Source organism: Eupeodes corollae, chromosome 3 (genome assembly GCF_945859685.1).
Source record: "Eupeodes corollae chromosome 3, idEupCoro1.1, whole genome shotgun sequence".
Classification (NCBI taxonomy): Eukaryota; Metazoa; Arthropoda; class Insecta; order Diptera; family Syrphidae; genus Eupeodes; species Eupeodes corollae.
The window spans coordinates 98,194,136-98,218,731 of record NC_079149.1 but is presented as its reverse complement, the minus strand read 5'-3'; the positions used below and the strand labels follow the sequence as shown (position 1 = coordinate 98,218,731).

The following is a 24,596-nucleotide window of genomic DNA, read 5'->3' as shown; positions in this document are numbered from 1 at the left end:
TTTCTTAAGTTAGCCTTTTGGATTCGGCATAAAGCTAAGCTTTCAGTGAAATGAAAAAATTGATCAGCTGTTATTTTGATACAAGTATTCTTCACTTGATAGTAAGGGAGATTTTTCGGAACTAACTTTCCAGTCAACTTTCTAAAAAAATTTAGTTGAATTTTATTTTTGGCAGCTGGTCAATCAAATACTAGAAACTTGTTTCATTTTCAAGTCCCTTTCTGAACCTGTCCAATTTATTATAACGTAGTTGTCGTCTATACAAACAATTTATCGTCAGGCTGCCAATTTGTATCTTTGTCTGACGTTTCTGACGTTTCTCTTGCAATTTATTGCTACGTATAAAGTCAATTATTTGAAAAATAATGTTTAGATTAATTTTGATAATACATTGTAAGAGTTTGAAAGATTTTCTATTAGCCGCATCAGTTCATTGGTAGTTAACTGTCAGAAATTGTTATGTCTGACAATAGTGTCAGATCTGCCAATCGTTTACATTTATCACAAATGTCAACCGTTAGTTTAATATTCATATACGTTATAATAAATTCTGAAACCACTGTTGAACCTCTATCAACAATTTTATTTGACAGTTTTAGTTGTCAATTTAAGAGGAAGATTTGTAATAACTCAATAGCTGTGTATTTCTGCCAGGTTTTCATTAAGCGTTTTTCTTTTAAAACTTAGAGCAAAGCACTGAGCAGTGCGTACGCTCTGAGCAAAGCTTGACGAGATTCCCCCGACTTATTTATGAAACACACTGGAAAATAGAACTGTCAACAATAGAATGTATCATTGTCCCTTTCATACCACAAGAAATAAATGATAAAATAAGCCACGCTCAGCACTCAGCAGTTTAATCCATTTGCTCATAGAGTGCGCTCCGAATAAGAAGTAAGAAACACAAACTGAGCTGTCTGATATCTTTGAGCGTAAAAAGAAACATCTTTTTTGACAGCTCAGTTCTCAGTGCTCTGAACTTTTAAACTAAAATTATATCGACATTTTTGTTTATGACTTTTATTGGATTAGAGACTTACTGTTGCAACTCTGGATTGTCAATTTTGACAGATGGTAGAAAAATCGATTTTCATAGTAGCTTCATTTCGGTTTTGTGGAAAATTCGATTCACTTTCGATACATTTTAGAAAACTTGGAGTTTATCCTCCAATTAGAAAACTGCGCCTTTGATTTAAAACAAAGTTTATTGAGTACAAAAAATCTGGAACTAAGACCGCGTAATTCAAGGTCGATAATTCGTATTTCAATTTAAAATACCTTAAGGGTATGTACAGGAATTCTAAGTATCCAAAAGAAAATTAGTCATACATCATATTTCAAAGGGAAAAAAGGTTTCTTATACCTGAATTGCTTTCAATTGTTATAGTTTTGCCACCTTATTAGACTCAACCTTCTATTCAACGTATTTAAAGAAGACAATAGCCTAGGTTTTTTTTTGTTTAAAAATAAAAACAATTGTAAAAATGACATGTACCATATTTTATTTAACAAAAACTAAGATACAGAATCTGGACACAGTCTGTTGGAAAAATCAACGACCGATGAAAATTGAATTATAATGTATGGAAGTCTATACATAGCTTTGCTATTTATAGGTTCTAATAGGTTCCTAACGTCATTATGCTTGATTCGTATATATATTTTCGTACACGAAAATACTGGGTCAGTGAACATTGAACATCAGGTAAAACGAGAAACAAAAAGAAAGATTTGTTTGTAAATTCGAGGGCAATTTAAATTTCCTGTCATAATCACGATGGGTATAATTTTAAACAATTGCTTTAGAAAAATAAATATCTACCTACTTGAGAAGATTGGATTTCACAAAATTAAGTTTAAAATAAGACGAAATAATGTTCATGATGTAGGAAGATATATTTTCTTCAATTGGAGTAAATGACTACCTAATGACAGTTCTCGTTGAGAATATTATCGGGTATTCTAATAGGGACTTGACATTTAAATTTAATTTGTGAACGCACCCTTTTACTAATCATCAAACTGTCACTGTCTATTTATTCAGTAAATTCAAAATTTTCATCATGTTATAAAGTACACAAACGAGAAACGTCAAAAAAATCTCTACTGAAACTTGGATTCGGTGACCGCAACTTTAAGAGCATTTAACTCTAGTCTTAGGTCGTTATTCGCAATTCGTAACAATTTTAGTGCAAAAATTTAAGTCTACGTGTTTGTTGTGTAATCTTGCCATGTTAATTAGACAACAAGTGAGTCAAAGTGTCAAGAAATCAGACAATTGTACTGCGCTTTTAAGATTAAAGTATCACTCAGACCATATAATTGCGTATTTTAAGTAAGGGTCTTAGTTTACACCGATACAAGATCAAACTCGTGAACTTAAGCCGATGTGTCATTTCAAGTGACGTATACGTTCTCCGAACTGACAATTAGTGCAGTAAAGTCTTAATTGAATAACCCTTTATTTTTACAAATATTAAGAAAATGGTTGAAAAATTTCAGTAATGACAATAACGTTGGTTGTTGGTGGAAGTGACCTCTTCCAAAGTGATGAGAATAATGATGACGGGCTTCAGGTCAATGAAAAAAAAAAACAATTATTTATATTGTCACGACGTTTCGTTCATGTCTATGAACATCATTAGGTGTGGCAATTAATACTTGTTACATGAATATTGCACTTAAGAATAAAATCATTTAATTCACAAAGATTTTTACAAAAACTAAAAAATTAGACCTAACTACACAAAGTTCAACTGACAAGTGTAAACTCAGCTTCGTTAATTTTTCGTTTACTTCCGCTAAATTAAACAAGAGCCAATAAAAAAGCTATGAACTTACGTGCATATTTAAATTCTTTTTAATTACTAGAAGAAATCATGATTTTATAAATCGCTCAAGTTCTGAAAAGTCAAAAATAAATGACAATGACAGTTCCACTTGAGCCTTGATTTTCTGTGTCAATGTAGCTGTCAAAATACTAAAATTTTACAAATATTATATCACAAAAAAAACATGGCTGGTGAATGCAGCGTTTAATCAAGCATTTCTCATTTTGATGTCAATTTAAATCGATGCAAATTTACTACACGGCTTTTCCATTGGGAAATAAATCAATTTAATTTAGATTTTTTCATTTTTAATGTTTAAGACAAAAATGTATTCAAAAATAATCTTTTTATGAAATGTATTAAACAAAAGTAGTACCCTAGGCGTACCGGTTAGTACGTAGGACTGTCATATCTGAATTTTCGGGTCGACTTAAAACTGTAGGTCCCCTCAATCGATAACATTACTCGCACACAGAAATGGTTTGGAGTTGTAAGTCACTAGATCCTACTTCTCAAGGGACTGTAGCGCCACCTATTTTTTTTTTATTTAATAAGAAGTTATATGTATTCAAATTTGATATTTGACAGCCGATATTGATTTTGCAATCAAGAAAAAACGTCAATTAAATGGCAACAAATGAAATATTTTGCACAGAAGATATACATTTTTTGATGTTTAATGGAAAATACGATCGAAACCAAGTTTAAACTCTTTTCAAACGCTTTAAAATAATATGAATTCAAAAGATGTCAGAGTTGTTGATTGAATGCTTCAAAACTGCAATCCAAAACAGTAATGGCTGAAACACATACACGCTTCAGCTTCGGCTTCGTCTGCGTTACGTTAGGCCTGCTTCGAGGTTGCTTTGAATGACATTTCATTATTTAATCCCTCCAAAGAGCAAATATTTTGTTTGTTGACATTTTTATACAGCTAGAGCTGAACTAGAGCTTCCGTTTGGAGTCACATTACGTTACATTACGTTCTTTTCCTTACGATTGTCAAACGAAACGTGAGGTAGAAGCTCCATTGTGATAGCATGCATTGAATTCCTATGGCTGAACTCGTAAAGGTCAGGCGAAGCCGAAGCTGAAGCTTGTTTGTGTTTCAGCCATAAAACATGGGACAAACGTCAGAAATCAATTTTGTTGGTAAAAATTATCTTTAAAACTTTGATTTTCAATGAATTTTTCAAAAAATTCCAAACAGTATTGACGATGGCAGATTAACAAAACATAAGAGACATAAAAAGTTACAAATATGAGTTTTAAACAAAGTTAAGATAGCGTGAATCTGCCATAATTTTTCAAAATGGAGTAAAATGTCATTATGTATAGTCTAAAACAAATCAAATTATTTTAGATTTTTATCTGTCAAAACCTCAATTTTCTTTATTTGAATATTTAAGACAAACATTTATTCAAAAATAATCTTTTTTATAAAATGTATTAAATAAAAGTAGTACCCTAGGCGTGACGGTGCGTAGTGCGTTGGACTGTCATATCTGAGGTTTTGAGTTCGGCTTAAAACTGTAGGTCCCTTCAATCGAAAACATTACTCTCATACAGAAATGGTTAAGATTTGTAAGTCACTAGATCCTACTTCTCAACGGAATGTTGCGCCACCTATTTATTTTTATTAAATAAAAAGTTATGTGTATTCAAATTTGACAGAAGACGATACTGGTTTTGCAAACAAGTAAAAACGTCAATTAAATAGCAACAAATGAAATATTTTTCACAGAAGATAAACATTTTTTAATGTTTAATGAAAAATACGATCGAAACCAAGTTTAAACTCTTTCCAAACTTTTTCCAATAGATGTTTCAAAACTGCAATCCAAAGCAGTTAAATATGAAACAAACGTCAGTAATCAATTTTGATGGTAAACTTGATCTTCAAAACTTTGATTTTCAATGAATTTTTCAAAGTTTTCCAAATAATATTGTCGATGGGAGATTGACAAAACATCGGAGACATAAAAAACAAGAAAATATTAATTTTTGGACAAAATTAAGATAGTGTGAATGTGCCATAATTTTTCAAAATGGAGTAAAATGTCATTATGTGTAGTATAAAATAAATCAAATTGTCTTAAATTTGTATCTGTCAAAACCTCAATTTTCTTTATTTGCATGTTTAAGACAAACATTTATTCAAAAATAAATTTTTTTTATGAAATGTATTAAACAAAAGTAATACCATAGGCGTACCGGTAAGGACGTAGGACTGTCATATCTGAGTTTTTCGGTTCGGTTTAAAAAAATTGTAAGTCGCTAGGCCGTAGTTCTCAACGGACTGTTGCGCCACCTAATTTGATTTAACTAAACAAAAAGTTATATGTATTAAAATTTGACAACCAAATTTGCTATCGAGAAAAACGTCAATTAAATGGCAACAAATGAAAAAATTTTGCAAACTAAAAATCTTTTTTTTTATTAAAGTGTAATAAAAAACTCACAAAGGATAAAAACCAACTTCTACAAACGCTATTCAAAGATTATAAAGTGTGAATTCTGTAGGTGTCAAAGTTGTTGATAGAAGGTTTCAATACTGTAAAGCGGTAAAACATAAAACAAACGTCATTTAATTTGCAAAATTTATCCTTAAAACTTTGATTTTCAATTAATTTTTCAAAGTTTTTTAAATAATATTGTCGATGGAAGACGGAGACACCCAAATTAAAAAAAATATGAATTTTGGACAAAATTAAGATAGTGTGAATATGTCATAATTTTTAAAATGGAGTAAAATGTCATTACGTTGTTTTGACATTTATTCGTTAAAACAGACATAATAATTTTGTAGGTTTATTTTTTATACAAATTATTAATATCTTTCTTTTTCGATTAATATTTTCATTCACTTTCAAAAAAACTTTCATGGTCCTCAAGAGAAATAGAAATGAAATTAAAAAAATAAAAGCAACCTAAATAAAAGTCGACGTTCAATGTCATAAATGTCACTCCCAAAAAAAATAAAAAAAAAAATACCACCAAACACCTAATAAAAGAAATACAAAATTCTAAAACCATACACAAAAAAGATTTTTGAAAATAACATAAAATTAAAAATAAAAATCAAAACAAACAAATCTTAAAAAGATCTCGAAGTCAAGGTACGTTTGTTTAGTTACAACGTCAAAGGGATAATAAATGCGATGATTTCGATGTTAATTCTATATTTATTTATTTATTTGATTGTTTTCAAGTTTTGTAATTAGCGGCGTGACCGAGACGCTGCTGGCTGACAACACAGTTCAATTTCACTATCACTAAATAATAAAAATAATTATTTTCTTTTGCACAACCATCAAAGGTTTCAATTGATAATAATTAAATTGGTTTATCTCTTTGTAAATTATTGAGAAATCACAACAAAAATATTGCAACACAATTTCAATATTTCTTTTTAGTTTCACTTTATTTTTTTTTTTTGTAAATTATTTGTAAACATTTTTCCAAAAGTAATTCAATATATTTATGAATTTTGAAAAATTCTCATTGTTTTGATTTCATAACCGTCATAATTTTATTTTTTAAATCCGCCATATGTGTATCATCATAAAATTTTTGTTGTTTTATTTTAATTTATTTCAAATTTAGGACGTTTAAAAAAAAATTAAAAAAACTATACCAATAAATTAAAAAAAAAACTAAATTCCCCGCAAATTTCGAATAAAAACTAAAAATTCAAACACAAAACATCATCGCCAGAAAGAAAAATCGCACGAATAAAATTTTTGTGTTCATACTCGTAAAACCTAAAGCACAACTAAATGCCCGCAATGTATTGTGATATTGAGTGCCAACTGTCGGTCGTCTCAGTTTGTGGCTGTGACTGCCACCAAGAGGCATGATCTCCTCCGACCAGCAGCCGCAGAAGCAGCCGTAGAAGCAGCAGCAACAGCAGCAGAGGCACCAGCCAGCAACAACATCAGAAGCGGAGGAGTCATCATATTATGCGTACATTTTGCTACCTACGAACTATACACGTTTAATGTATTTCCCTGCCGCATGGGGTTGCATGGGCGCCCTGCTGTTTTCCAAATGTTTACTACGCTCAGGTTGATTTTTTGAGAATGCGAGGGGGCGGACGACCGTGACGACGAACGACGACGACGATCAGCTATTTGGCTCAACTATGATTTTGTAGAGATGAATATTTTGTTTGAATGAGTGGCTATTTATTTTCTATTTGTATAAAATTTAGTTCTTGGTTTTCCTTGGAGTGAAGGGGAAAATATATGAAAAATTACAAATCACTTAACACAACAAACTTAATGGATTTCTTTTTTCTGGTTTCATAAATTTACGAAAACAATGTCAGTGATTTTTGACATTAAACAAAAAAAATTAAACTAAAAAATGTACTTTAATCGAAGAAAATAATAGTGTTTACTTCGTGCCAAGGCCACAGAGATTAGGCCACAAAAACATTTGCAAGTTTTGGTTTTTCTTCGAAGAGCATATTTTCCCAGAAAATCCTGAGCTTACTTAACCTAGGTGTCAGTGTGGAGTGCCTGCGGCATGGCAGATCTGGTAGTTGGTTCTTGCCTAAAACTTGGTTAAGGCCAGCAATGCAATTTTCTTGCCATGTCGAAGTTCTTGCTTTAACTCCTCGTGGTGGCCCCTGGCAATGATTTGTCAAAGCTAGGTTTCAGAGAGTGGTTATGGGAGACTTCAATGCTAAGGTTGGCAGTAACAACAACGGACTAAGGGATGTGATGGGTGCTCACGGAGTCAGCAATTGCAATGATAATGGTGAGAGGTTCATTGACTTCTGCAACGTCCGTGTGATTGGTGGCACTATGTTTGAGCACAAACTTTGTCATAAATTGGCTGGGTGTCGACGGACAGGCAAGCGTCTGCCAACGAAATTGACCAATTCGCGATTAGTCGACGCTTTAGAAGCAGTCTTTTGTATGTACGAAAAAGAAGAGGCGCCGATATGGGACTTGCCCGCGACCATCACTTAATGATAGCTACCCTAAGATTGCGTACAGCTCAAGTTCGAAGATCCAACGAAATAACACGAGCCCCCAAATTCAACATCGCAAGACTAAAGGATCCTATCAACAATTTAGGGACCACCTGTCACAAGAAATGAGAACAGTACATGAAGACATCGAACACCATTGGAATGCTGTGAAAAATGTTTTCATTTCAGGAGCTGACAAAATAGTCGGTCGTAAAAAAGTAAGCAACAACACTTGGCTTTCAGAAGAATCGTGGACAAGGATCAACAAACGCAAACAGTTAAGGGCTCGAAATTGCTGCACAAGAGGAACAAAGAAACGAGCTGGAGTCCTCGTATCGCATGAAAAAGAGAGAGATTCACCGCAGTCTTCGCTGCGACAAGCCCAACTACATCAACGCAATAGCGAAAGAAGCAGAAGATTCTGCAAACAGGTGCGACAGCAGGGCCGTTTACAGTATAACCAAAGAGCTGACCGGTACACTCAGCTCAAAGCAACACCTGGCGAAAGAAGTAGACGGTACTGTGATAAGTTCGGTGGATGAGGAAGTCAGAAGGTGGAAAGAACACTTTTCTTCGGTTTAAAACCGATTGTTTGCAAACAACGTGTAACCGATACCTTCTGAAGCGCCTGAAGAAACTGATCCCCCAATCCGCACTGCACCACCCAGTAAAGATGATATCGTTGCCGCAATTAAAGCACTTGGAAGGTTACTTCAGCCATAACAATAAAGCTGCAAATCTTTGTAAATAGATGTCTTCGTAACATCCTAAGGATTTTCTGGCCAAACCGTATTTCAAATGAGGTCCTTCATAGAAGGACAGTTCAGGAACCTATAGAATCTATAATACGAAGACGTAAGTGACAATGGACTTAATAGGCCTGAGGACCAAGTGAATAAGTAAGCAATACTTATATTTTAGTTTTTTTTTGCATGGTTTGTAATTGATAATAAATGAGAAGAGGGTTTAACAAGGCGACGAGCGACGACATGTAAACGTGCCTTAGGCCTACGATATATTAATGACATTTTTCACTGACGTTAATCAATAGTTATCAGTAGCCGCGGTATTTTGGTACCGTAAAGTTAGTGAACAGTAATTCAAGTACCAATAAACCTCTGTACTCACTAATAAAGGATTTTTCAATAGGATTGTGTTGCCCGAGTCGAAATTTTGGCCCTATTTTCGTACCCAAAATTCATGTTCTCTGGGGTTCAAAGAGATTGAAATGAGGATCACTTACTGTTAAAATGTTGCTCCTTATTTGAACATAATAGTGGAAGTTATCGGACAAAATACGATCAAATAAGAACGTCAGCAAAAAGCCTCAAATGTACCTTTTTGATCTTGACCGTAGCTTTTTTCTTTGTTCATTTACTCTCTCTCGTTCTTTCTCTTTCTCTGATACTTTATTTTACTCTCTTTCACTTTCTTTCTTATTTATTTTTTTCTATCTCTCTTACTTGCTTTTCCCTTTCTCGCTCAATCTCTTTCATTTTATTTATTAGAAATCTTTTTAAAATAAAATAATTTATATTTTGAATTTGTCCTTTTTTTTATTCATTAAACAAAACAGTTTTTATTATCATTAATGATTAATTTTAAAGTAATAATTCTTCGTTGAAATCGTCTTCTATGTCGTCTTTGTTGTCGTCGGAGTCGTGGATGTGGTCCATTTTGTTTTTGATAAATGGGCAGGATTTGGGACGACATCAAGCCACGTAAGATTCATGAGATGCCAATGCATCGAAATTAACTTTTTTTGTGTGGATTTCGGGCTAGAGGCGTTATCGGTCCGTACTTCTTCGAAAATGATGGGTAGGCCAACACCGTCCACCGTGATCGCTATGGATCGATGACCACTAATTTATTGTTGCCTGAATGGGATGATATGGACACAGAAGATATATGTCTTCAGCTCAAGACACAATCGATATTCTGCGCGAGCGGTTTTATGGTTATTATCCACCTAGCCGACGTGAATTGGGACCAAAAGATCGAGTGATTTGAATTCTCTGAATTTTTCTTGTGGGGTTTTTTCGGCCTGATTTTTGGGCCAAAGTTTTCAAAAACTTGACCTTTTGGGACCCGCGCCACATAATAATTTGTAATTTTAGAATCAACTCGCCTTTAATGAAAAAAAACCCTTTTAATTAATTATTTTTTATGTTTGGTATCACTGGCATTGTCAACTAACATATGCAACCTCAAATGTCAATTTTTGATTATTTTGCAGGGATGTGTTAAGAAGATTCGATTTAGTATGGAACTAAAACAGTCATTGAAACGCAGTATCGAATAATTGGTGCATCTTTATGGTCTTGTCTTTCTATTTAAGTATAAACATTTAACATCGAGTACGATGATTAACGTCATATACACATTATATGGCGTATATAAAGGGTGATTTTTTTGAGGTTAGGATTTTCATGCATTAGTATTTGACAGATCACGCGGGATTTCAGACATGGTGTCAAAGAGAAAGATGCTCAGTATGCTTTGACATTTCATCATGAATAGACTTACTAACGAGCAACGCTTGCAAATCATTGAATTTTATTACCAAAATCAGTGTTCGGTTCGAAATGTGTTTCGCGCTTTACCTCCGATTTATGGTCTACATAATCGACCAAGTGAGCAAACAAAAAAAAGTTGAATGGCTACGTAAATAAGCGAAATTGCCGCATTTGGAGTGAAGAGCAACCAGAAGCCGTTCAAGAACTGCCCATGCATCCCGAAAAATGCACTGTTTGGTGTGGTTTGTACGCTGGTGGAATCATTGGACCGTATTTTTTCAAAGATGCTGTTGGACGCAACGTTACGGTGAATGGCGATCGCTGTCGTTCAATGCTAACAAACTTTTTGTTGCCAAAAATGGAAGAACTGAACTTGGTTGACATGTGGTTTCAACAAGATGGCGCTACATGCCACACAGCTCGCGATTCTATGGCCATTTTGAGGGAAAACTTCGGACAACAATTCATCTCAAGGAATGGAACGGTAAGTTGGCCACCAAGATCATGCGATTTGACGCCTTTAGACTATTTTTTGTGGGGCTACGTCAAGTCTAAAGTCTACACAAATAAGCCAGCAATTATTCCAGCTTTGGAAGACAACATTTCCTAAGAAATTCGGGCTATTCCGGCCGAAATGCTCGAAAAAGTTACCCAAAATTGGACTTTCCGAATGGACCACCTAAGACGCAGCCGCGTTCAACATTTAAATGAAATTATCTTCAAAAAGTTAATGTCATGGACCAATTTAACGTTTCAAATAAAGAATTGATGAGATTTTGCAAATTTTATGCGTTTTTTTTTTTTAAAGTTTTCAAGCTCTTAAAAAATCACCGTTTATAACATTCAAGAAACAATCCAGTTTCAGTGACGTCGCGAGGGGCAAAGTCGTGGTTGCCATCATTGACAGGAGCGGTGATGATGGAACAATATAGGCTGATCGTTGGCAGTTGGGCAAGGTTAAGCTCTTGAGTGGCTTTTTGAGCATTTTGAGGGAGCTTCCACTTCCTCATCCATAAGCGATGAGGGTTGGCATCAAGGCCACGTCAAACTCATGGTTTGTGGCAATTTTTTGTTTTTTTATTTGTTACGTCTGCTACATAAATGAGGTAGTTAATATACTTACATGTAGTTAACGTAGTTAAATGTAGCAGACGTAGCGGTAGACGTCAAAACGTAGTGTAAAATGTCCATTTAACCACCAAATTGACAAATTGCATCGAAAAAGTCACAAAGTCAATGACCTTGCAGTAAACTTTTCAACCGGGCCATAGCCGCAAGACTAGCATCTCACTGGGACTCTTACAAAGAATCCCTAAGAATCTACAAGAAGGCACTAAGGAAATCTAAGCGATCTTCTTGGCGATCAAGCTGGTTCCATTGAGCTTAGGAGAAAGCCTAAAGATTCATGTGGTATCACATTGGGCCATTAAACTTGACTAAGTGTGTCCGTTTTCATCTTTGACAGCCACTATAACCTAACCTAACCCATATATAACATTATTTCAGTTTAGAACCAATATGTCAAATCGACGAAACAATAATCTTACCGAGGTAAACTGAACTGAGCTGAATGATGTTAAACAGCTGATTCTGAATGATATTTGTCATCGACGAAAAATCCCAACAAACTTTCAATTAGAATGAAGCATTTAGATTTAATTTGTTGGCCTTTTTGTATTTAATAAAAAAAAAACTTATTACGGAAAACTGAGATGTCACTGAATGACAATAATGACCATAATTAATAAAATATCGTATAGAATCTAAACATTTAGAAATGATCCACCATAATCAAAACTGTCAGATCTAGATCAAAAATAGATTTACCAATGGAAAACCATGAGGTTAATTTTTTTCAATATGTGATATAATATAATTTTTTCAATATGTGAATAATAAAAACTGAAAAATATGTATAATAAATTAAAATCAGAAATGAATTTAATAAAATAATTCCATGGTGACTTTTTGACTTACAAATTAAAAAGTTAAGCAATTGATCAGTTTTTTAAAGAGAACCATGAGAATATTCACAGATAATGCATTCAGGTTCAAGAATGTTGATTTTAATAATCACAATGGAACATGGGAGTAATTAAATTTCACTAATTTTGGTGGGTTAATTAAGATTCAACTTTGGGTCAAAATTCAAGTACTTATGTCAAACAGTGTTAATCACTGAACTTCCTTTTTATACCCCGAACACATCGATGAAGTTCCATTTGTTTAACTCTAGCTGTAAAGTATAGTTCCTATAACGATGTCAATTTTTTCCACCAAAATTCATTCTAAACGTCTGATACTATGTAGACTTACATATGTACATAGTGCACCCTCTTCAGTTTAATACGAAAAAAAGAATAAGAAACAAAAACAAATTATGAATGAATTGAAAAGAGCAAAGAGAAGATTCATTACAGTTAGTGTGTGGGTCATTTCATCTTAATAAAATCTGACATATAGAATGTGTATACACATTTAAAAATGAAGTGTGCATTTTATAGAGAGACGCACGCACCACACCGCACAATGCAGTTACAATAATAAATTCTTATTTATTTTATGAAAAACCGCTAACAAAAAATTTACAGTAAAATGAAGATTCAAGAAGGGTGACAAGGTTCAATCCAAAATAACAGAACACCCTTGAAAACGTAAAGAAGAGACGATGACAATTTTAGTCAAGAGGAAAGGAAATAAAGCACGGGAATGTGTACTAATGATAATGACATTATATGGAAATTTAAATGACAATACAAATTTTGATTGTTTCTGTTTTTCTGTAGTCTTGAACAGATATTTTCAAGATGATCTTGTTCATATGGAATGTTCATTTAACAGAGGTTGCCCTTTAATAAATCATTAAAAGATTTATATACATACCATGTTGCACCATAAGTAATTTCTTAATTTTATTTTTATTTCTTAAACTTTATGCACTGTGAAACTGGACCAAAGAATTTAGAGATATGATAGAATCTGTCAAAATTAAGAATTAGGTGTCATGTATTTTGACAGGAAATGTCAGAAAATTACAAAAGACAATCACAATTATGGTGTTTTCGATTACAAAATGACAGATAGAAGAGAATTTTTTGAAGACTTAAAATTATAATCGAACAGAAGTACAATATTAAGCAACTGAAATGTCAAATGTTGATTGTAATCAATTTTACTAAAACAAACATACTCAAACTTCAGAATCTATTAGAATTATTTTGAACCAATGCAAATGACATTATAAACGTCAAAATCTCAATATTCATGGAAAGACATCACTTACTTTTATTTATTTTATGAAGCAAAAGATGATTACATTGTCAACATTGTCATTCAACAAAAATCTGTTCAATGCATTTCTCTATTACATTGCATGGTCTTCACTTTCGTGAATTGACAGATCAAAGTGATAATTGTCACTTTTAGTGTTTAGAACTTTACTGAGCTTTATTTATCTATTCACAAATTTTATGTGAAATTTCATTTCTTTTTCTCATAAAGTAAACAAACAGAGCTATTGAGGATTCAAGATAACCCAGCGTAACTGTCATTTTCAATTTTTCTTCTGAAATATTACATGTATGTATGTATAGGTACTTCTGGAAAAGCATAATTACATTGAACATTCTCCCACCATAGACGAATAAGTCTCTAAAATAACTTTTAAAAAAACTAATAACACTCAAAACGTCATATCTTAAAACATCTTGGTATAACCGAGCCTTAGGTTTATGGAATGAAGATAAATAAAATTAGACTTAAGTGCAGTTCTAAATTGTTTTATTAAATGAAGACACTGGATGTGGAGGATGTATAGAGAACACATAAGTTCAAAGTACCTACCTTATGGACCGGAACATGACTTAAGTGCATAATGTCATTCATGGAAAATTAATGAACCTAACTATACTATGGGTGATCTTGGTCTTGGAGTGTCTACGTCTGTTTATTCGTTCGACATCACATATTCAAAAAGACAGTCAGACTCTTGAAAACTCTCCTTTTTCAAATTTAGAGATTGTCTTTTGTATAATTGGATTTTCATAAGAACCAAACGTTAATTTCGCAGAACATGAATTATATTTATTTTTAGACTGAAGGATATAAAGTATTAGGTATTATGAAACTGCCACTTGAAATTGAAACAGATAAATATGTCGGCGCTCACAGCGCCGTCCACAGCGCCCGTTGCTGGTGCTGGCTAGGGAAAACTTATTTTTGAGTTTTATAAATGTATGTGTATATGTGTCTGCTTTTAAGACACATCGTACATGAACATAACACAAGTGAAACAACCATAATTCCGATTTTAATTAATTTCACACCTGCATCAGCATCCAATGGAAAAAAGGCACATCACTCTGCTATACTTGATTTATGTGTCTGTCTACTGTGACTGAGCAAATTTTGATTTATTTTTAGGATTTTTGATCTATTTGAAAGACAAACGCTTTGATCTTGTGGCTGATCGTCGAGTAGAACTTGCTCTCAGGGAAAAAGTACAGTGAACAAAGTAACAAAGATAAAAATAGAACCGAAAATTATTAAACTTATTTTCAACTTCCTCTGAATTGATATCGAAAAATAGTGGAAGATCCACTTTAACATGTTACATATTACATTTTCTTGCCCTTGAAACGAAATAATTTAGGTTATATACAAACAGATGTAAGTTTTCATTTTAAAAATGGAATCTTTTAACCAGATGTGCCACACACAACATAATAGCCATTAAATATAGAAATTAGTTCAGTGGTCAAATTAATGATTTTTATGAAGTGTTTTTATGTCTTTAAATTTAACGAGAAAAACAGAAATCCTAAATGATTGTGCTATTTAAATAAAATCTTCAAAACCAAATTGTGACTTCTTCAAACATAAACTCTGAACGAACCCTTAAACCAATGCCAAACTGTCAATGTCAAAATTATTCACATTTATAACCAGAAATCTTTACGACTTTAAACACTGTGCGCAGATAATTCATATTTAACAATGTAAGTTATTTTATTATAATGTAAAATAGAATTATATTATGCAACTCGAATCACAATTTAGTGCAGACGTGACTCAGGATACTATTCAGTGACGTAAGCGTTTTTAATCTGAAAACTTGTTACGTTGTCATTTCAACGTTCATTCACAATAGAATTATAAAGTTGGAGTTAAAATATGTGTCAAAGTATATAATTGGCCGGTTTATAAAGAGTGTTTTTTTAGGAGGTTTTCAAAATTTAATAAAACTCATATAATTTAATGTTATGTCAGAATTTGTTGCTTCTTATAAATAAATATAAATTTAAAGAGAAATCCTAAATTTCAAAGTTTTAAAGTGATGTGTACACGTTCATAGTTCGCACTATTTTCAAATCAAATAAACTCTGTTAAGATTTGTTTTCTATAGCTTATAGCCACGTAAATATAACTCGAGAGTCTGTTACAATCAGCCCTTAAATTTCCGTTAAGGACAGGAATAATTTCAGCTTCATTTAGAGTTGCCTTTTCAAAATGTCTTATCCTGAATTCTCTTAGTACGGGACACCTGCCTAGGAAATGTTGTACATCTTCTTCTTCACTTATGTTGCACAGGCTACATAATGTTGATGCGTTGCCTCCACGCCTATTTTATTTCCGTTGAGTGAGATAAGATCGCATCTAGCTTTGAAAATGCATGACATTTGTAAGGCTCCAAGTCATCTGTTATGTATGTATTGCGGTCCTATTAAATAATCCAACATCTTAAAAATTCGTGTGCTGCTTCCCCTCGCTCTCTGCTCTGCTTCTTGATTTGCATGCGATTTCGATGATCAAGAATTTGTGAGTTGTTGACAATCAAATCTCTTTCATTTGTCATGTTCTCATCCCAGTGCAAGCCGAACCTGTTTCCGATCATAAAAACCTCCTTAACCCAAAAAATTTAATTGGGTTCCAACCCCAGTGGAAAGTTGTTTGGGGCAGCAAACGAGAGAGGTGGGCTTCTTATAGGGCTTCTTCGACATATTCGGAGCCCAGGCCTGTAAGGAGCGGTTTATCCGGCTCCCCTTCCTAGGAGTTATACTAAGGATCTGGCCTTCCAGGTTGGGGGTTGTGCCGTCGGGGTGACTTCCTGGCCACGTAAAAAATACCTTAAGTTTCGAAGCACCAACAAGCCTCGGATACGGACGGATTCACTGTTGACAACCCACGCAAACGAAATAAGGACAACGAACTTCAGATATGTACGTGGAATGTTAAGCCCTAAACTGCTGCAAGGCAGATATTAGTGCCATCCAAGAAGTGCGATGGGATGGACCCGGCAAACGAAAACTAAAAGACTGCGATATATACTACGGCGACTGCTACCGAGAACAATGACAGCGTCTATTTGGGTGTGGACTCAGGCAAAAAGTCTTGAGTTTCAACAGTGTGAGCAAGCGCATAATGACCACTACCTCGTTGTAGCCAAGGTACGTCTACGGATATCCCGATCCAAGCCAAAACAAGGCAGTACTGTCAGAAGATTCGGCGTTAGACGGCTACAATCGCAAGAGACTGCCAAGGCCTTTTCCGATCGAGTCTCTAATAACCTCTTAAGGAGTCCTATGCTTCCTGCATTAAGCATTGGAAACCAGTGGCAACAACCTTACAGCCATCAGATATGCCGCCTCTGAAGTTTTAGGTTTCACAAGGCCACCACAGCGAAACCCCTGGTTTGACGACGAATGCCGGCAAGCTCACGCAGCGAAACAAGAGGCTTACAAAACGGCGCTGAACAAAAGGACTAGAGCTGCTCGCGAGCTCTACGAGCAGAAGAGGAGAAAAGAACACCGGCTTCTTAGATGTAAAAAAAGAGAGCATGAGAAGCGCGCGATCGAGGAGATAGAGGGATGTCACAACAGAAATGAGGTTCGTAAATTTTACCAAAAGGTAAAAAAAACCTCCCAAGGGTACCAGCCACGAACTGAAGCCTGTAAAGACGATCAGGGGAACATCGTAGTAGAACCGCAGTCGATGCTGAGAATATGGAAAGTTCACTTCTCCAAATTATATAACGGCGATGATGAACCGAATTCCGCTGTACGAGAGATAGAACCACTCAACCTCGGCGATGCAGATCAACAATTCCGCCTACCCGACCTTGACGAAGTGAAGATAGCTATGTCTAAATTTAAGTCAAACAAAGCTGCTGGAGCTGACGGCATCGCTGCCGAACTATTCAAAGCAGCAGGCATTGACTTGGTAGGAAGCATGCACCAACTCATCTGTAAAATATGGTCCGAAGAAAGCATGCCCGATGAGTGGAATCTCAGCATAGTGTGCCCGATACATAAAAAAGGAGACTCTCTTAAAGGCGCCAACAACAGAGGCATCAGTCTCCTTAACATTGCGTATAAGATCCTCTCTGCCGTATTATGTGAACGTCTGAATCCATTCGTCAACAACCTGATTGGTCCTTATCAGTGTGGCTTTAGACCAGGAAAGTCAACTATCGACCAAATATTCACACTAAGGCAGATCTTGGAAAAAAAACCCAGGAACTTCAAATCGAAACCCACCATCTCTTTATCGATTTTAAAGCCGCGTATGACAGCATCTATAGGGAAGAGCTCTACCGAGCAATGTCTAGTTTTGGCATCCCTGTCAAACTTATTCGTTTGTGCAGAATGACGATGGAGAATGCACGCTGCTCTATCAAGGTCGGAAAAGATCTTACCGATTCATTTGATGTCAAAAAGGTTTTAGTCAAGGTGATGCACTGTCATGCGACTTCTTCAACATCGTTCTGGAAAGAATTGTGCAAAACTCAACCGTCAACACTAGAGGCACTTCCAAATCTTCTAAATCTTCCAAAGGTCCATCCAATTAGCATTGCGACGGAAGCGAAGAAGATGGGTTTAGTGGTCAATGAGGGCAAGACCAAGTATATGCTGTCATCAAAAAAGGGCACTGAACGACGACGTCTTGGACAAAACGTCACCGTGGACAGCTATAACTTTGAGGTAGTTAAGGACTTTGTCTACCTAGGCACCGCTATTAATACAGACAACGACACCAGCGCTGAAATCAAACGAAGAATAACTCTTGCAAATCGCTGCTTCTTTAGATTTAGAAGGCAATTGAGTAAAGTCCTCTCTCGAGCAAACAAAATCACCATCTATAAGACACCCATCATCCCGGTTTTCATTTATGACGCTGAGGCCTGGAACCTGTCAAAGAAAGATGAGAACGTCTTCGGGTGTTTTTTTGTCCCATACGCATAGATGGAGAATTGAGGAGAAGATATTACGACGAACTGTACGGGCCGTATAGCGACTCTGACCTAGTTAGCAGAATTAAAGTCCAACGGCTAAAATGGCTGGGTCATGTAGAGCGGATGGAAATCAACGCTTCAGCCCGGAAGGTCTTCGAATCCAATCCCGAGGGACGGCTCAGGTGACGCACCCAGGTGGGAGAGGACCTCAACCAACTTGGCGTGCGAAACTGGAGACAGCTAGCTAGGGACCGAGCTGGCTGGAGACGCATATTGGTTGAGGCCCAGGTCGCCCCGGACCGGGTAAAAGGATTTTGGTAAGTTGCTTAGGCAGTCTCGTGTCACTGAATTCAAATATAGTCTTTTGTACATATCTAAAGTGTAGGTCCAGTGTGTAGTAGTACCCGTCTTCAGCTGCGGTTTCAATCGGTAATGCATATTTTGGAGTGCATGATGGTAACTTTAAAACTCTTTTCAGAAAGTATCGTAGTAGCTTATCCACTTCATTAAAAGTTTCAAAAACCCACACTTGTGCACTATAAGTTTGAATAGCTCTGCATGCTGTCAAAAGAGTTTCCATTTTGAACTGAGGTTGATATTTTCCGTACTCATGCCATGTCGCGTTAAAACTGTTCTCTGCTGTTGCATTTCTTTTCTCTACATGCTCAAAAAAGTTCATCTTTGGAGTGAGCAGAACACCAAGATTTGTGTAATGAGGAATCCGAATTTCTTCTCCGTTGAAAATCCACTTTTCCCTATTTGATAGCCTGCCACCATTTCAGAAAAACATAATTTCCGATTTTGAGAGATTCCCTTCGAGATTCCAATTGGCACAGTACTCTTCAAATCGTTCTATCATGCGTTGCAAAACCTCCACATCCTCTGCTAAGATCACCATGTCGTCAGCATACAGCAAAAACCTTATATTTAAACTGTTGATATTAAGACCTCCTTCAATAATCGCATGTAGATCATTTATATATAAAGCAAAAAGTAAAGGTGATAAAAGGCATCCTTGTTTTAACCGGGTTTTCAAATTTAGTTGAGAGGTTGAGACTCCCATTTCACGTACCTTGAGCAATTGTTGGAATACATTTGCACAATTTGCAAATGTTGTTCAAGAGTTAGTATATTCGTTATGAATTGGCAAACCGAACTGAGCATCAAGTGACAGATGTCAAAAACTAGAACACCGAAAAAAGTATATAGCTAGATTGAAAATCATACATTCTTAGATGGATTAACAAAGCAGGATGAAATAGTTTTAAATTCATTCTCACTTTCAACCATTCCTGTGTGCGAGTAATGTTGTCAGGGATGGATGAGCCTTATAGTTTTAAGCCGAATCCGAACGATTTATTTGAGAAAGCACATTTCATGACAAGAATTACTCTTGGAGAATTTGTATAGGTAGCACAGGTTGGGATTGAACCCAAGACTTCTGGCATTACATTCCAACACACTAACCATCATGCCGTTATGATGGTACTCCTAATCAAATTAGCTTTTTGAATTGTGCGATAGAGAATTCTTAAAAAATACAAATTCTGTTTTTAGAATTTTGACAGCAAAAGTGATAAATTTAGTTTATATTTCTGAGAATACGGAAATATGTGAAATCTTTTCAGTATAAGCTGGCCAAACAAATATTGTAACTTTTAAAAACCCTACACAAAAAATAGCACAAAGTTAGAAATTGACAACTAAGGCTTTGAGTTGATGTCAAATAAACGCCAACTTTTCCACTTGAACTAAAGTCATGTTATCCATTGCATGTAACATTTTTAATTTCAGCAGAAAATTAACAGATATGTATGTACATATATGAATTCTTAGAGTCTCTGATTTGACAGCTGTCATAAAGTTTAGCACTGCATTATGGTTGAACAGATTCAATGTTAAACGTAAAATGTTTACGTTTGATGTTTAACCAAACTCTAGTGTCAGAGCAACGTATATTGAAACTTCCTAGAAAATATAATGTTAAATATTTTTACTTTTTTCAGCACTGTTTAATACCTGTCGTCAGTCACATAAGTAGATAAATTCAGACAATTTATTTTCGAACATCTGACTAATCACTTTAATCAATTTGAAGAACACTACATATGAATATATCTATTTTGTAGCATCACAAACATTATTTTTGAGATAAATGATGGGGAGATGAAGAGGGGCTAGAAAGGGTATATCCGTTTGTTCTAAATTCGAAAGCCAATATGTCAAGTTTAGTCGAGTCAGTCAACGCGGAGGCGATAGATAAAGAAAAATAATTACAAAAACACATTTTTGTTTTGCATCAGCGATGATACTTATTTATGCCGGACGCACATGCATATTCTACTATGTTTAATGTTTATTGTATTTTGCAATAATAAATGTGTATTTGTTTATAATGTGAGATTGTGGCTACTTTTCGTTTTCATTTCACTATGACAGACAAGGCTTTATTATTTTTCTTTGCAATTTTGAGTGAAAGTGGAATATAACTCCTAAAAGTATGCAATCAAATATTTGTATTGTACAACAGAACAGTAGGGCAACTATGAAGTGGACACATTTCTTAAAATTAAAATAAATACGGGTGAGTTTATAAACGTCAGAGTAACAAAGGCTTGTTCATAATGCTGCTGATAAACGTCAATCTGACGTCGTTTTTTGGGCAGCACTATTTGTTGAACTACAAAAAATGAATCCTTAAAATACATAAATAAACTGAAACAAAAATTAAAAAATGAAATCATTAAATAAAACCCTATGTAAGGCAGTATTCACATGAGCGGCCCCAGCGATAGACGAATGAATTACTAAATGTGAGTTTATATGTGTTTGAAGACATATTTCCACACAAATTCTTAACAAAATGATAGCAATATACTTTTACTTTTCAATATCATAATCATATTAATATATTAATAAATTAAAGAAAACAAATGTATTTGTCGGGAAAAAAATCTTAGTTGATACGAACTGTCAAACTTTATTCGCTTTCCACATTATCGACACTCGCAACGAATTAAATAATCGCGCGTACTTAACCTAAAAAAATCAATCTTGTTTTGGTTTCGGTGGTGAATGGTGTTCGGCTGTGGCTCCTTTTTCCGATTTGCATTAAATGGATGCACATGAATTCTTTTTCTTCTTTTGTTTATTAACAAGGACACCAATTACAAAACACAATAATGATAAACAAAAACAATTGTTAAAGTCAAACTTCATTCGCTACGAATGAAGAACTCTTATGTGAAAGAAATGTCAAAATCGACGAATATTCGTTCATTTCTTGATCGTTGGTCGTGCTCATGTGAATAGTGCTTAACAGTTTATTCACATGAGAGCGATTAACTACTTTTTGCTTTATTTGGTCATTAAGGATGCACAACAAAAACTAGAATTAAACCTGTCGGTCAACATTTTATTCGTTGAAATGTGGATCTTATGTGGAACGCGAATTGAATTTAAAAGTACGTTAAAGGCCTGAACATGAGAGTGAAAAACGAATGGACGAACTAACGTGATTTTACACATTTCATACAAAAACACATTTAAATTATAAGAAACCAATTGAAACTAATGTTAGGATAATAAAATTAGCACCTTGTTTTCTAAAACAAGACAATTTTGTAAAAACAATTTGAAAGTAACGAATTGCAGTGTGTTTGCTACGAACTGTCAAGCTCTATTCGCGTTCCACATACCATCCACACCGCAACGAATAAATTGTTCGCGTTCAATTTAACCTCAAAATTATACCATTCTTGTTTTGTTTGTTGAAAAGTTAAGTTATAAATTGACAATTTGTCGCTGGCTGCGAATAGAAATAAAGCGCATCTAAGGAAAAATCAAAATATGCGAAAATCAACAGTTCGCAGTTCGTAGCTCATGTGCAAGATGCTTTACAATGAGATTGGAAATCGCGACGAATTATATAAATAGTTTTTTTCTTTTTTTATATTATTCTAGAAATGCATGTTTCTTTGACGTTAAAGTTATTAACTCTTGAGATTTTGCTATAGAGGTATAACCACATTTATTATTTAAAACTTGGGCAGTAGATAAAGTAGTTAACACAAATATTGACACATGTTTTGATCACCTGACACAAGAAGAAGAATAAAAGTTTGACATATTTGTGCTTGAGTGTTCATTCAATGACATTTTAGTAAAACTCAAATAAATACCACGCTCAATAAAATTACAAAAAAAAAAAAACAATTCTCAAGTCCAGCACGATGTCCTATTTTTAAAAGCGAAGGTAACAGCATTTTTATTTGTATTTTATTTATTTCAAAAATCGCTTACAAGGTAGGTCTTCTATTTACATATTTATACATACTCGTATAAAGAAGAAGAAATTTAGCATCAATTATTTGCCAAATAGTTAAAAAGTAAAAATTTAAATGTACTTATGCTTCTTATACTTTTAACAGCGATGGGCAGAGAGTTCCAAAGGTGTACAATGTGAATAGTAAATTGACGCTCAGTATTTTGAAAATTGTATCGGGGTAATATTAAAGCAAAGGACCTTGTTGAATAAGGGAAATTCAGATTACCGTATAGATAATCAGGTTGTTGTGTTTGGATGATTTCATGCAGGTAACTCAGGGAGCAAAATGTTATTAAACTGTCTGGCTACAACCAGAAATCCGTACCGCAAAAATGGATATGTGGTCATAACGACGTAGATTATAAATATAGCGTGCAATATTGTTGTAAGCAATATTCAATTTGCGGCTAGTTTACAAAAGATTTTACACTCATATAGCACAATTGGTAGTATAAGGGCCTTAGCAAGTAGCAGTTTAGTTTTGATCGGGATACAATTTCAAGTGACTTGAAGAAGGCCGAGTCCTCCATAGACTTTACCAATGGCACTATTAAGGTGGTAAATACTACTCCTAGGTTTCTAGCAGTACTAACATATTCAATGGTTTCGTCGTCAAGTTTCAACAGGTTTAAACTCGATAGATCAAAGTTTTTGCGATAGATGGGGAGGGATGTTGATTTGACAGGGTTAAGGCGGAGATCGTTCTTTTTTAGCCACTGTGAAATGCTGAGAAGATCCTCGTTCATTAAAGCCACGCCATCATTTTTAGTCCCAAAAGGTCGAATTATCAGGAGCTGCACATCATGAGCTCATTTAGGTAAAGTGAAAAGAGGATTGGTCCAAGGATAGATCCCTGTGGCACTCCACTCAAAACATTGAGAAATGTGTATGAGTATCTGTTTGCTTTTTGGGTATGGGAATAATCTTAGCCTTCTTACATTCTAAAAAAAACGGAAGTAGTCAATAGGCTGTTAAATATGAAGGTTATATAGCGCAGTATATATGGAAGCAGTAGTCTCAGGAACTTAGGGTCCATTTGGTCCAGGCCAGTAGCATTAGATTTAATTGATATTTTTGCCTCTACAATATCTTCCTCTTGTATTCTTATAAAATTCAGAGAGATATTGATATCAGTAAGGGAATGAACGGGTGAAGCATTGTTTAAAAGCATGGACGTAAACTTTTTGTTGAATGCATCACAATCGACGTCACCAACAAGCTTTTTAGATTGTTTGCCAATACCGATTTCATGCAGGTTTTTCCTTAATTTTTTGCCAGAGGTTAAATAAACACGTTTGTTTTCATAATAAAGTCTTTTTCTGTTCTAACCATTACGACAACTTGATTACGCAGTAACAGTACATTTTTTCAAAGCCAAGGAAACACAATGGCGCTTCATTAAGATACAAAAGAGAAAAGAATATTATAAAAATAATAAAAATAAGTCAAATTTTCGGAGTTTTAAGGAACTATTTTTTTGAGATTTGCTCATTTGCTCATTTGCCCTTTTTGGCTCATTTCACATATAATAATGTTTTTTTTAGATCCCATCAAAATATACGGCAACACTGATCGCATTTGACGAATGAAAAATAAAACACTCCATTCCAACGCCAACGCAATACATGAGTCGTTTCACTCAATTCTATACAAAACGGCGCTGCACAAAAGGACTAGAGCTACTCGCGATAGAGGGATGTCACAACAGGAA

General features: G+C 34.6%; 1 protein-coding gene across 5 annotated transcripts in view; it reads right to left on the bottom strand.

Moving 5' to 3' along the window:
- Positions 1–24,596, bottom strand: part of LOC129951993 (paxillin) — a 139,615-nt gene that overhangs the window by 65,579 nt on the left and 49,440 nt on the right. Inside the window, exon 1 of one of the 5 annotated variants that reach the window (XM_056064400.1) lies at positions 6,469–6,598. The exons of the other annotated variants lie outside the window; for them this stretch is intronic. The gene's annotated coding sequence lies outside the window, so the exon portion shown is untranslated. Of the gene's footprint in view, positions 1–6,468; positions 6,599–24,596 lie in introns of those variants that run through there. 5 annotated transcript variants of the gene reach the window in all.